This window comes from Carettochelys insculpta, chromosome 1 (assembly GCF_033958435.1).
Source record: "Carettochelys insculpta isolate YL-2023 chromosome 1, ASM3395843v1, whole genome shotgun sequence".
Taxonomy (NCBI): Eukaryota; Metazoa; Chordata; order Testudines; family Carettochelyidae; genus Carettochelys; species Carettochelys insculpta.
Genome location: NC_134137.1, coordinates 30,320,278 through 30,332,264, shown reverse-complemented (window position 1 = coordinate 30,332,264; position 11,987 = coordinate 30,320,278). Strand labels below are relative to the sequence as shown.

The 11,987-nt window shown below is 51.2% G+C and overlaps 1 long non-coding RNA gene across 1 annotated transcript in view; it reads left to right on the top strand.

The window, feature by feature from the left end:
• The first annotated feature begins 9,494 nt into the window (after nt 1–9,494).
• Nucleotides 9,495–11,987, top strand: part of LOC142004073 (uncharacterized) — a 38,124-nt gene continuing 35,631 nt past the window's right edge. The window contains exon 1 of the long non-coding RNA XR_012642924.1: nt 9,495–9,672. This is a non-coding gene — a long non-coding RNA (uncharacterized LOC142004073). The remainder of the gene's footprint in view (nt 9,673–11,987) is intronic.

The following is an 11,987-nucleotide window of genomic DNA, read 5'->3' as shown; positions in this document are numbered from 1 at the left end:
TCAGTGAAACGTGCTGCATTCCCTGGATTATGCTCCCCACAGAAAAGTTCATTAATTCCATATTTTCACTTCACACTTCAGAAAGAAAATGCATATCCCTTCTGTCCCCTCCCTCTGACCCAGCAAGCCTTGACCCACCACTCTTCTTCCTCCTCAGAACCTTTAACCTCACCACTGTTCCTCACATCAGTAGTAATGGTGGACAAGTATCCCATGGCTTCTCCTGCAGCTATTTGATAGTTGAATGGGTGTGCTGCAACCTTCTGATGATTGATTGGGAAGAGATAGATAAGTCCTGCATAACTGCTGGCTACTTCCCTTAGCTGCCCTGTGAAGTGTGTGTGAGGAAGTGAGTATGTAGGTGACTGAGGTAGTCCAAAGCTAATAAGGGAGTGTGAAATGGATCGAGTTTCAGGTACCCTAAAACTGCAGCAGGGACTTAATTCAGTACAACAGCAGCTTAGCTGATCCTCCTCTCCTCCTGTGTACAACCTGTGGGAGACAGGGACCCTAGAGCACATCCTGCAGTACTCCTAGAAATATTCAGGAGAAAACTTCTTCCTGTAGCAGCTGCTATGATCAAAGCAATAATTGGTCTGCATGTGGTAACCACCCACGTGAACAGTGGCAGATTCCATTCCAGCTCAAGGAGTGTTGCACATTTCAACAAGATGCCAGAATTTTTTGGTGAGCCCTGTAAAATTTCCCAGAGCATGGTGCATAGATATGGGACGAAGGACTTGAGGGAACGAGAAATGGTCCTCGCTCAAGGTATGATTGGGGAGTGTGGCCTAGTGGTCATAGCCAAAACCCCGACTGACAGGGAGGTTGTGGGAAAGGGAGCCTGGGCCATCACACTCCATCAGGCTCTGCCCCAGGGCCCTTTGGGTTACTGATAGTCTGGCAATCAAGGCTACTTATTGCTCTTTTCCCTGATCCTCTTCCTTTCATCCCCTCCCTGGTACCAGCTCAATCCACGGCTTTTTCCTGGTGGGGAAAACCAAACCAAAAGTAGTAAGAGGGAGTGACCATTGTCCAAGGTCCACAGGAAACATCTCTTTGTGGATGGGTCCTCCTTTCCCTCACGGAGAGCCCTTCTAGGCAGCTGTGTCATAGCCTTTCAGGTGCCTTCTGCTCTGTGTGGCTGGAGTTGTGGGCTACAGATCTGCTCGCCTCCTACTTGGCCACCTCAGTGAGGTAATTTCCTGCCTTTTAATTCCTCCAGCAGAGGGAGCATTTGCTTCAGGTGTGGTGGGCATGGCTTCTCCAGCCCAAAATAACTATTTAACTCATTGTCATCCAGTGTGAGATTTGAACAACTCTTCATGCAAGTCCTAGAAAGAACAACCCCAAATGCATCTAACTGATTTACACTGTGTGTATGTGTGTGTGTGCATGCGTGCGTGCGTGTGTGCGTGCTGGGTGCAGGGGTTATTCTGTCTCGCCTACTGCTGTAGGTGTGACACCCAATTGCTTGTTTCTTTCAATCTTCCTAATATATTTACATTTTCTACATCATCTTTGCAAAGAGAAGAGCTTGAAACATACTTTGTATATGAAATAACACCTGAGATGCTCCTTGAAGATTGTCAGAAGCTGCTTCTGGTAACCTGAGGCTAACACAGGCCTCTTCCAACCCATTGTATGTAATACTGGCATTACACGTGTTCAGAAATCATGAGTTGGACTGGCCTATTAAATTGGCTTTGAAATCATATAATTTTAAAGACACCGCAGGTAGTGGGGCTGATGATGAGGTATTTGCTTTCAGGTTTTCGAGTCTTTAGGAACTATGATTTCAAGCTTTTTTCAACAACCATGAAAGCTAGAAACTTACATAAAAAAACAGGCACACAACCTCCCTTTCTCCCAGATTCTCCTCAAACTTCATGACTCCAGGAACTGGGGCTTTAAGAAAACCAACAAATTTCACGATTGCCAGTAAAAGAGTGAGACTTAAATTTTAAAATGTCTGCTCCTTGGGATCCACCCTTTGGTACTGGTTACAGAAAGGATGACAGCATGATGGCAGCTTTCGGGTACCTAAAAGGGTATTGCAAGGAGGAGGGAGAAGAATTATTCTCCTTAGCTTCTGGTGATGGGACAAAAATTAATGAGCTTAAATTGCAGCAAGGGCGTTTTATGTTGGACATTAGGAAAAATTTCCTAACCGCCAGGGTGGTTAAGCTGTGGAATAAATTTCTAGGGTGGTTGTAGAATCTCTGTCACTAGAGATATTTAAGAACAAGTTAGGTAAACATCCAATAGGGATGATACAGATGGTGCTTGGTTCTGCTCTGCAAGCAGGGGACTGGACTTGATGACTTCTTGAGGTCCCTTCCAGTTCTGTGATTCTATGATTCATTGAATCACGGGCCTTTTCTTTATTGCTGGAAGTAGAGTGGCTGTGAATGGACTAATAGGCTACATCTACACATGCATGCTACATCGAAGTAGCTAATTTTGAAGTAGCGACATCGAAATAACCTATTTCGATGAATAGCGTCTACACGTCCTCCAGGGCCGGCAACGTCGATGTTCAACTTCGACGTTGCGCAGCCCAGCATCGAAATAGGCGCAGCGAGGGAACGTCTACATGCCAAAGTAGCACACATCGAAATAGGGATGCCAGGCACAGCTGCAGACAGGGTCACCAGGCGGACTAGCGCTTCCGGGGCAACAGCTAGCCACTCCCTTAAAGGGCCCCTCCCAGACACACGCAGCCTGCACAGCACGCGGTCTGAGGAGCCATAGGCACACAGACCCCGGGCGCCGCAGTCATGGACCCCCAGCAGCAGCAGCAGCAGCAGCAGCAGCCAGAGGTCCACCCAGCCCTCCCGGCAGGAGCAGGACTTGCCCTGCTCCGTGCCATGCGGGAGGCAGCTGAGCACCTCCTTGCCCCAGAGGAGGAGATGCCCCCAGGGCAGCAGGGGTCAACCCCTACCCCTGCAGCACCCCACCCCCCGCCGCCTCACACGCCGGCGGCTGTGGAGCTACCCCACCAGCACTGACTGATGGGAGTGGCTGGTGCTTGGGAAGTGGGACGACGACCGCTGGCTCAGGAACTTCAGGATGAGCCGGCAGACATTTCTGGAGCTGTGCCAGTGGCTCACCCCCGCACTCAGGCACCAGGACACCGCCATGCGGCGTGCCCTCACAGTGCAGACACGGGTCGGCATCGCTGTCTGGAAGCTGGCCACTCCAGACAGCTACCGATCCGTGGGCCAGCAGTTTGGTGTCGGCAAGGCCACCGTCGGGGCTGTCTTCATGGAGGTAAGAGAACCCATGGGGGGAGGTCAGGGCAGGGGAGGGGGGCCCAGGCAGAGGAGGGCAGGGCAGGGCAGGAGAGGCCAGGGTGGAGGAGGGCAGGGCAGGGCAGGGGGGCCAGGGCAGGGCAGGGCAGGGCAGGGGGGCCACGGCAGAGGAGGGCAGGGCAGGGCAGGGCCACGCACACCCTGCTCACCCCTCATTGGTGCTGTCCCATGTGCTTTCTCTGCAGGTTGTGCGTGCCATCAACGCCATGCTCCTGCACAGGCTCGTGAGGCTGGGGGACCCACATGCCACCATCGTGGCCTTTGCCACCCTGGGCTTCCCCAACTGCTTTGGGGCTCTGGATGGGACTCACATCCCCATCCGCGCCCCGCATCACAGTGGAGGACGATACCTGAATCGAAAGGGCTACCATTCTGTCGTCCTGCAGGCCTTGGTGGACAGCTGGGGACGTTTCCAGGACATTTATGTGGGCTGGCCTGGCAGCACCCACGACTCCCGGGTTTTCCGGAACTCGGGCCTGTGCCGCCGGCTGGAGGCGGGGACCTACATCCCCCAGCGGGAGATCCCTCTGGGGGACACCACCATGCCCTTCTGCATCATCGCAGATGCGGCGTACCCCCTCCGGCCGTGGCTCATACACCCCTACACGGGCCATCTCTCCGCTAGCCAGGAGCGCTTCAACCAGCGCCTGAACCATGCGCGCCAGGTGGTGGAGCGCTCATTTGGCCGCCTGAAGGGACGCTGGAGATGTCTCGTGACCCGCCTGGATGCAGGCCCCAACAACATCCCCCAGATTGTGGGTGCCTGCTGCGCCCTGCACAATTTGGTAGAGAGCAAGGGGGACACCTTTTTCCAGGGCTGGGCTGCGGAGGCCGGCAGGGCAGACGTCCAGCCACCTGCTGCCCCCAGTCGGCAGGTGGACCCCGAGGGGACCTGGGTCCAGGAGGCCCTGCGGGCCCACTTAGATGAACAGGCCGCGGGGTGAACTCTGCCCAGGCCCCCTACTGCCCGCCCCTTCCTCCACCACACTCCTGCCCCAACACCTGCACCATGGAGCACCCCACCGCACCCCCCTCCCACTTGTCCTGGACAAATGACAGCACGCACTTGTGGCTGAACTTAAACTTTTTTTTTTCTTTCCGAACCTTTTTTTTTTAACTGTAAATATGAGAACCAAAAACAAAGTACATACAAACATGTTGAAAAAAACTAATATGTACAAAAATAAAACAATACAAAGAAACAACTGTCCTCAATAATAAAAAGAAAACCAGGGAGGATAAAGGGGAGAACTATTTACATGGGGGGGACGGGGCAAACCGGGGGCAGAAAATAACAGGGTCCAATTATATACAAGGGGGGGGCCACGTCCCGGGCCCCTCGCCCCTACAGTCCGGCACTGGGCGTGGGCGGCCGGGAGCCCCGCCGCGGTCACAGCCCTGTCCGGGGCTGGGTGGGGGCGGGCCGCACCGGAAGGTACGATGGCCGGCGAGTGTCAGGTGGCTCCAGGGGTCCCTCGGCACTCCGGCCCTTGGCAGTGGGTGGCGGGGCGACGGTGGACGGGACCGCAATGGGCGGAGCAGCTGGTGGTGGGGCTGCAGGAGCAGGCAGGGCGGGCAATGCGGCGGCCGGCGCGGCATGGGGGGCCAGGTAGTCCACCAAGCAGTTAAATGTCTCCATGTAGGCCCCCCATGCCTCCTGGCGCCAGGCCAGCGCCCGCTTCTGCAGCTGCAGGTGCTGCTCCGCGACCTCCAGCTGCCGACGGTGGATGGCCAGCAGCTGGGGGTCCGTCGCCGTCGGCTGTTGGTGGCGCGGGGTCCGCTGTCTAGCCCGCTGTGGGGCCGGTCGGTCCTCGGCCGAGGGGCTGCCCTGGAGCGATGGTCCCGGAGGGCTCTCCGGGACGAATCATGCCTCGCCGGCGCTCTCTTCTGGTCCTTCTGATGGTGCAGGTGCAGGACACAGGAGAGGAGGGGAGGAAGAAGAATGGAGACAGGCATTAGTGTGGGCCCCGAGCCGTGGCCTTTGTCCCCCCAGCCCTGTGCTGCAGGTTCCCCATCCCCGTCCCTGGGAGATGCTGCTGTGATGGATGGGGTTCAGGGGTCCCCCTGCCCTGCACCCCGTCCCCTGGTGGGAGCAACTCTCACTTCACCCCCCAGGGTCTGACAGCAGGAGAGGTTTCTTAGGCCACAGATGCCCAGTTTCTCCCAGGAGTGACAGCACCAGCTGTTGGAAGAGACAGTCCTTCCAACCCATCCTGGGGAGAAGACCCCAAGGGGTGCCCCTCGGGGATGCAGCTTTCCCCCTCCTCAGGGTGGCTGCCTTCCAGCTCTCCCTTCCCCTAGCCTCTACCTGTGGCCCCCGCCCTTGCCCCCCAATTCCAAGCCAGCTCGGCTCCTCCCTCCTGTTTGTTCAGGGCAGAGGTGTCACCTGCCAGCTGTAGCCCCAGGATCCTCCTTTGCCCCTGGGAGCTATTCCGCTCTTGTTGCTCATATGTAGCCTGAGTCTCCCTTTGGCACTCCCCCCACTCCATCACATGCTGCTGCTGCGGGGTGTCCCACCCCCTCCTTCCGGGGGCCCCTCGAGTTTCCGCTCCCCCCTGGCCCGGGGATGGGGCATGGCACTGTCATGCGGGGTGGCGGGGGGGCAGGGGCTGATGCAGTGCTGTGAGGGCCATGGCCCTGCTGTCCTTGGGGCCATGGCCATGTGAGCATGTGGGGGGCCCTGGACACATATCTATTACCCCCGCCCCTCAAGCCCAGGGGTGTCCACCAGAGGGGGGTACCTACCTGTCGGTCCGCTCCCACGGTCCGGAGATCCCCGGGGGGCGGAGGCCCTGCTGCTGCTCTGGGATGGCAGGAGGAGGATCTGCAGCCTGGATTCTGCAGAGGAGGAGCCCCCCTCCTCCTCCTCCTCCTCCTCCTGCCGTGATGTCCCGGTGGTGGCCTCCGGGGGGGGCCCCTGGGGTGCGGGGCTTGCCTCCGGGGCGGACTCCGTCTGCAGGGCCTGCTGGGGCTCGTCGGCCGAGGTGTCAAGGGTGGCCGGAGGGGAGGAGGTGTGCCGGGGGCCCAGGATGGCCCTGAGCTCCCTGTAAAAGGGGCAAGTGACGGGGGCGGCCCCAGATTGGCTGGCTGCATCCCGGGCCCGGGAGTAACCCTGCCGCAGCTCCTTCACCTTACTCCTCACATGATCAGGAGTGTGGGCAGGGTGACCCCGGGCAGCCAGGCCATTGGCCAGCCGAGCGAACGCTTCCGCGTTCTGCCTCTTGCTCCCCATTACCTGGAGCACCTCCTCCTCGCTCCAGAGCCCCAGCAGGTCCCGCAGCTCGGCCTCTGTCCAGGAGGGGCCCCGCTGCCGCTTCCCAGCCTGGCTGCCCTTCTGGCTGGGCTGGCTGCCCTGGCTCCCCTTGGGGGGGGTCCCCTGGGGGCGCTGGGGGGGCTGCCGGGCAGCCATCGCAGCTGGGTGGGGGGCTGAGGTAGGTGCATGCTGGCCGCGTGTGCAGGCTGCAGCCTGCATGTTCCCTCAGCTTCCTGCAGAGGAAGGGAGGGGGAGGGGACCTTTAAGGGGCCGCTCCACGCAGCCACCAGTGAGCTGAGGGGCTGGAGAGAGCGTCTCTCAACCCCCCAGCTGATGGCCGCCATGGAGGACCCGGCAATTTCGACGTTGCGGGACGCGCAACGACTACACGGTCCCTACTTCGACGTTCAACGTCGAAGTAGGGCGCTATTCCGATCCCCTCATGAGGTTAGCGACTTCGATGTCTCACCGCCTAATGTCGAAGTTAACTTCGAAATAGCGCCTGACGCGTGTAGCCGCGATGGGCGCTATTTCGAAGTTAGTGCCGCTACTTCGAAGTAGCATGCACGTGTAGACGTGGCTATTGTGACTCCAGCTCAAGTGTATTTTCTGCTGTCTCCAAACCATTTGAATTCAAGGGGTATCGACATAGAATCATAGAATCATAGAAGAGTAGGACTGGAAGGGACCTCGAGAGGCCATCGAGTCCAGCCCCCTGCCCTCATGGCAGGACCAAGCACTTTCTAGACCATCCCTGAAAGCCATCTATCTAACCTCTTCTTAAATATCTCCAGTGATGGAGATTCTACCACCTCCCTTGGCAATTCGTTCCAGTGTTTGATCACCCTGACAGTTAGGAACTTTTTCCTAATGTCCAACCTGAACCTCCCCTGCTGCAATTTAAGTCCATTGCCTCTTGTTCTATCCTCAGAGGCAAGAAAGAACAAGTTCCCTCCCTCTGCCTTATGACACCCTTTTAGATACCTGAAAACTGCTATCATGTCCCCCATCAATCTTCTCTTTTCCAAACTAAACAAGCCCAATTCTTTCAGCCTTTCTTCATAGGTCATGTTCTCTAGACCTTTGGTCATTCTCGTTGCTCTCCTCTGGACCCTCTCCAATTTCTCCACATCCTTCCTGAACTGCAGTGCCCAGAACTGGACACAATACTCCAGCTGAGGCACTGGGCACAATACTCCAGCTGAGGCCTAACCAGCTCAGAGTACAGCTGGAGAATGACTTCTCATGTCTTGTTCACAACACATCTGTTAATGCATCCTAGAATCATGTTTGCTTTTTTTGCAACAGTGTCACACTGTTGACTCATATTTAGCTTGTGGTCCACTATAACCCCTAGATCCCTTTCTGCTGTACTCATTCCTAGCCAGTCCTTTCCCATTCTGTATGTGACACACTGATTGTTCCTTCCTAAGTGGAGCACTTTGCATTTGTCCTTATTAAACTTCATCCTGTTTACCTCAGCCCATTGCTCCAGTTTATCCAGATCCTTTTGAATTATGACCCTATCCTCCAAAGCAGTTGCACCCCTCCCAGCTTGGTATCATCTGCAAACTTAATAAGTGTACTTTCTATGTCAATATCTAAATCGTTAATGAAGATATTGAACAGAATCGGTCCTAAAACAGACCCCTGCAGAACCCCACTAGTTATACTTTTCCAGCAGGATTGAAAACCAGTAATAACTACTCTCTGGGTATGGTTATCCAGCCAGTTGTTCGCCCACCTCATAGTAGCCCCATCTAAGTTGTATTTGCATAGTTTATTGATAAGTATATTATGTGAGACCGTGTCAAATGCTGTACTGAAGTCTAGGTATACCACATTCACCACTTCTCCCTTATCCACAAGGCTCGTTATGCTATCAAAGAAAGCTATTAGATTGGTTTGACATGATCTGTTTTTAACAAAACCATGCTGGCTGTTCCCTATCACGTTACCACCTTCCAAATGCTTGCAGATGATTTCTTTAATTACCTGCTCCGTTATCTTTTCTGGCACAGAAGTTAAGCTGACTGGCCTGTAGTTTCCTGGGTTATTCTTGTTCCCCTTTTTATAAATGGGTACTGTATTTGCCCTTTTCCAGTCTTCTGGAATCTCTCCTGTCTCCCATGATTTTCCAAAAATGATTGTAAAGTCTCAGATACCTCTTCTATCAGCTCCTTGAGGATTCCAGGATGCATTTCATCAGGCCCTGGTGATTTGCAGGCATCTAATTTTTCTAAGTAAATTTTAATGTGTTCTTTTCTTATTTCAACTTCTAAACCTACTCCTTTTTCACTAGCATTCTCTATGTCAGGCATTCCTTCAGATTTCTCAGTGAAGCCCAAAACAAAGAAATCATTAAACATCTCTGCCATTTCCAAATTCCCTGTTACTGTTTCTCCCTCCTCACTGACCAATGGCCCTACCCTCTCCTTGGTCTTCCTCTTGTTACCAATGTATTTGTAAAAAGCCTTCTTGTTTCTCATGCAAATGGGTATCTTTCCATTGTCCTGAAGGGGCTTTGGATCAGGCTGTAAGATTCAGATCCTCAAAGGTATTTAGGTGTCTAGCATCCATTATAATCAGTGGAAGTTGAAAGCCTAAATATCCTTGAGGATGTGGGCCTAAGTCACGGTATACAATAGTCAGCTGAAGCATAACCCTTGTGTCATCATGACAGAGGTAAAATGGCAGCGTGCCCTGTGTACACCAATCTTTTACAGCATCTTAGAAATCACGTTACTCCCCACCCCACACCTTTTCCTAGTGCCTACAGGGCATAAGAGGGATCTCACCTTCAAACTTTTCCTTAAGCAAACTCAGGATTCTGCATGCAGTCCTTCCTGGAGGAAGAGTTTTTTATAAGCTTCATGCAGAGCTCCTTTTATGGTACTTCTTCCTATTTGCTAGAGAGACGTGAATTTTTAAAGACTCACAGGATGAAAGGGAACATATCGACAGTGGGAAATGTTGAGCCCTTTTGGTGTTTGAATTAGCTAACAGCAGCTTCTCCTGAGCTCTGTAATGTTGGAGGAACCCCAGGAACGCTGACATTCAGCTTGCTTAGAAGTGGAGATACAGATGGCTACCGACTCTATTTCTGTGAGTATGAAAATCAAGGGCAGGGAGAGGGAGCGAGACTAGCACAGCCTTTCTTTTTCTCTTCTAGATGTCATGGGTGCCAAGCTCTGAATGCTGCTAAACAGGGAAGTCTTGTGGGAGGTGGAATTGGGACCTTCCTCTCTGACCCACTAAAATATATTAGGTTAATAGAATATTTTTGGATGAAAAGAGAGAAGTGGTTCATTTCAGTGCTAATTAAGGACAAAATAAAAACAAAACCAACCCCCAAACAGGACATTTTCTGCTAAACAGGGACAGCTGGAAAGTACTGTACCATATGTAAAGAATCCAATCAGACTTTCTACCCGGGGAAGAAAAACAACAAAAAACAATTTACTTGAGCAACAGCCAAGTTGCAAAAGAACAGATTGAAATACCCCAAAATATAATTTCTGATTGTTTATAGCAATGTCATTTTAACTTCCTTTCCTAGGATAGCCAGGGGCTAATGACGAAACTACATACAATAGCATTTCTCATTGAAAGGCGGGATGGGTGCATCTATTTTTCAGTTATGTACGTTTTTCTTTTCAATTTTCATAAACCAGTGTATACAAGAGCAAACCTTCAATCTATCACACATTTCTTCAGGAGACAAAGAATGAGGGAAAAGATGAGGATGGCTTGTTATGAAATGTTTGTATTAATTTAAAATGTTGCAATGACAGCTAGTAGTTTAGTCATGTGTTTGGGGGAAAGTACAGCAACAGAAAGTCTAGTTCCGCATGGGTTACATCCTACTAAGCACCTTTGGAGATCTGGATCCCTGTCCCTTGAATAATGCAAGAACCTGCTCAGTTCTAGCAATGAGCAATATGATTACCTTTGTGGCCATGTTAGACCTACTGTATGGGCTCTTCAGAGATAGGCATTGATTTCTATTAGATTAACACCAATCGCCAAATTCTGCCTTTGATTACACCATTGATTTATTCAGGTATGAGAAAATGGCCTGACGGGCTCAATTCAGCAATGTCCTCCCTGATTATCTAAACCTAGCATGATCCCATAGCAAATATGATTAGAGTGTGCCCAGATATGATTTACTACACCAGGCTTTGTTTGTTCTGGCAATTGTGGCTGAGTACATTTGGCCCAAAGTCCAAAACGAACAAAAACAATTCTCTGGCACATTACATGTGATTTTACATCTAACGGGTAGTTTTGACTATTTGAACAGTTAATAGCCCATATGGGTTGTGCAATAGAAATCTGGCTGTTTGTCTCTTGACTACAGAGCATAAATGTATGCAGGAAGGCTGGTTGTGTGGTAAAAGTGCTGGACTCAGGATACAGACATCTCCTGGTCTCTGTCACAGATTTATGTGTGGCTTAAAGCAAGTTAGTTAGTGGCTCTGTGCCTCCATGTTCTAAAATAGGAATTATGATAACACCTATGTGACATTTAGCTGATCCCCTCGTAAGTAAATCCAGCTCCTCAAAAAGTGGAAATAATGTAACCCATATAGCAGGAAGAGAAGTCAAGGTACTTACTAATTCTGTAATGCAGTCTTCCTCTAGCTGACTTAATGTACTTGCACAGGCCATGAGTTCCTATCCTTGCAAACAACTACAGCAAGGTTTTCCGTAGGAGCCCTCTAAATATGTCAATGGGAAATAGTAATAGGATTCATGTCTTCCTCTCTTTAGGAACCCAGTACCAGTCTTTCCTATGAGACAGTTACACATAGGTAATAATTTCCAATTCCCTGTTATAAATAACACTTAGAAAAGTTTTGTGAAGGACAAGACTTATTATGCACCCTAACTAGACTAATATTGCTTACTAGAAATGTATTTCCCTCTGAAATGAAGACTACAACACAGGATCTAAGCCAGTGATATGTGTATTTATAATACCTTACAATATAGATATACAGATTGGGACTTCTGACAAGTGGAGATCTGCTTACATGTGGGCTCATGCTGAGTGTTATACTGGCAATTAAATAAAATATTTATTTGTGTCACATAACCAGCTGTTTCAGCATCCATGCTAAAAATAACTTAACAATTAAAAAATTTGACAATAACTGTAGTTTTTTGTCAAAAACAGTGTCTTCAGGTCAATGGTGTAATACACCTTGCAAAGGAATTTCATCACCTCTCTGTCATTCCTCCTTAATGGTGATTCTGACAGTTTGAATTTAGGGGACTTAGGTCAAATTATAAGGAATCAGTCCACACTAAAGAGTCTGTTATGTCAATGTTAAGGGCTCCTACGGTCAACTTCTGTGCTCCTTCTTTTCACAAGGGCTATGTCTACGCTAGCATTCCTCTTTTGAAAGAGGCAT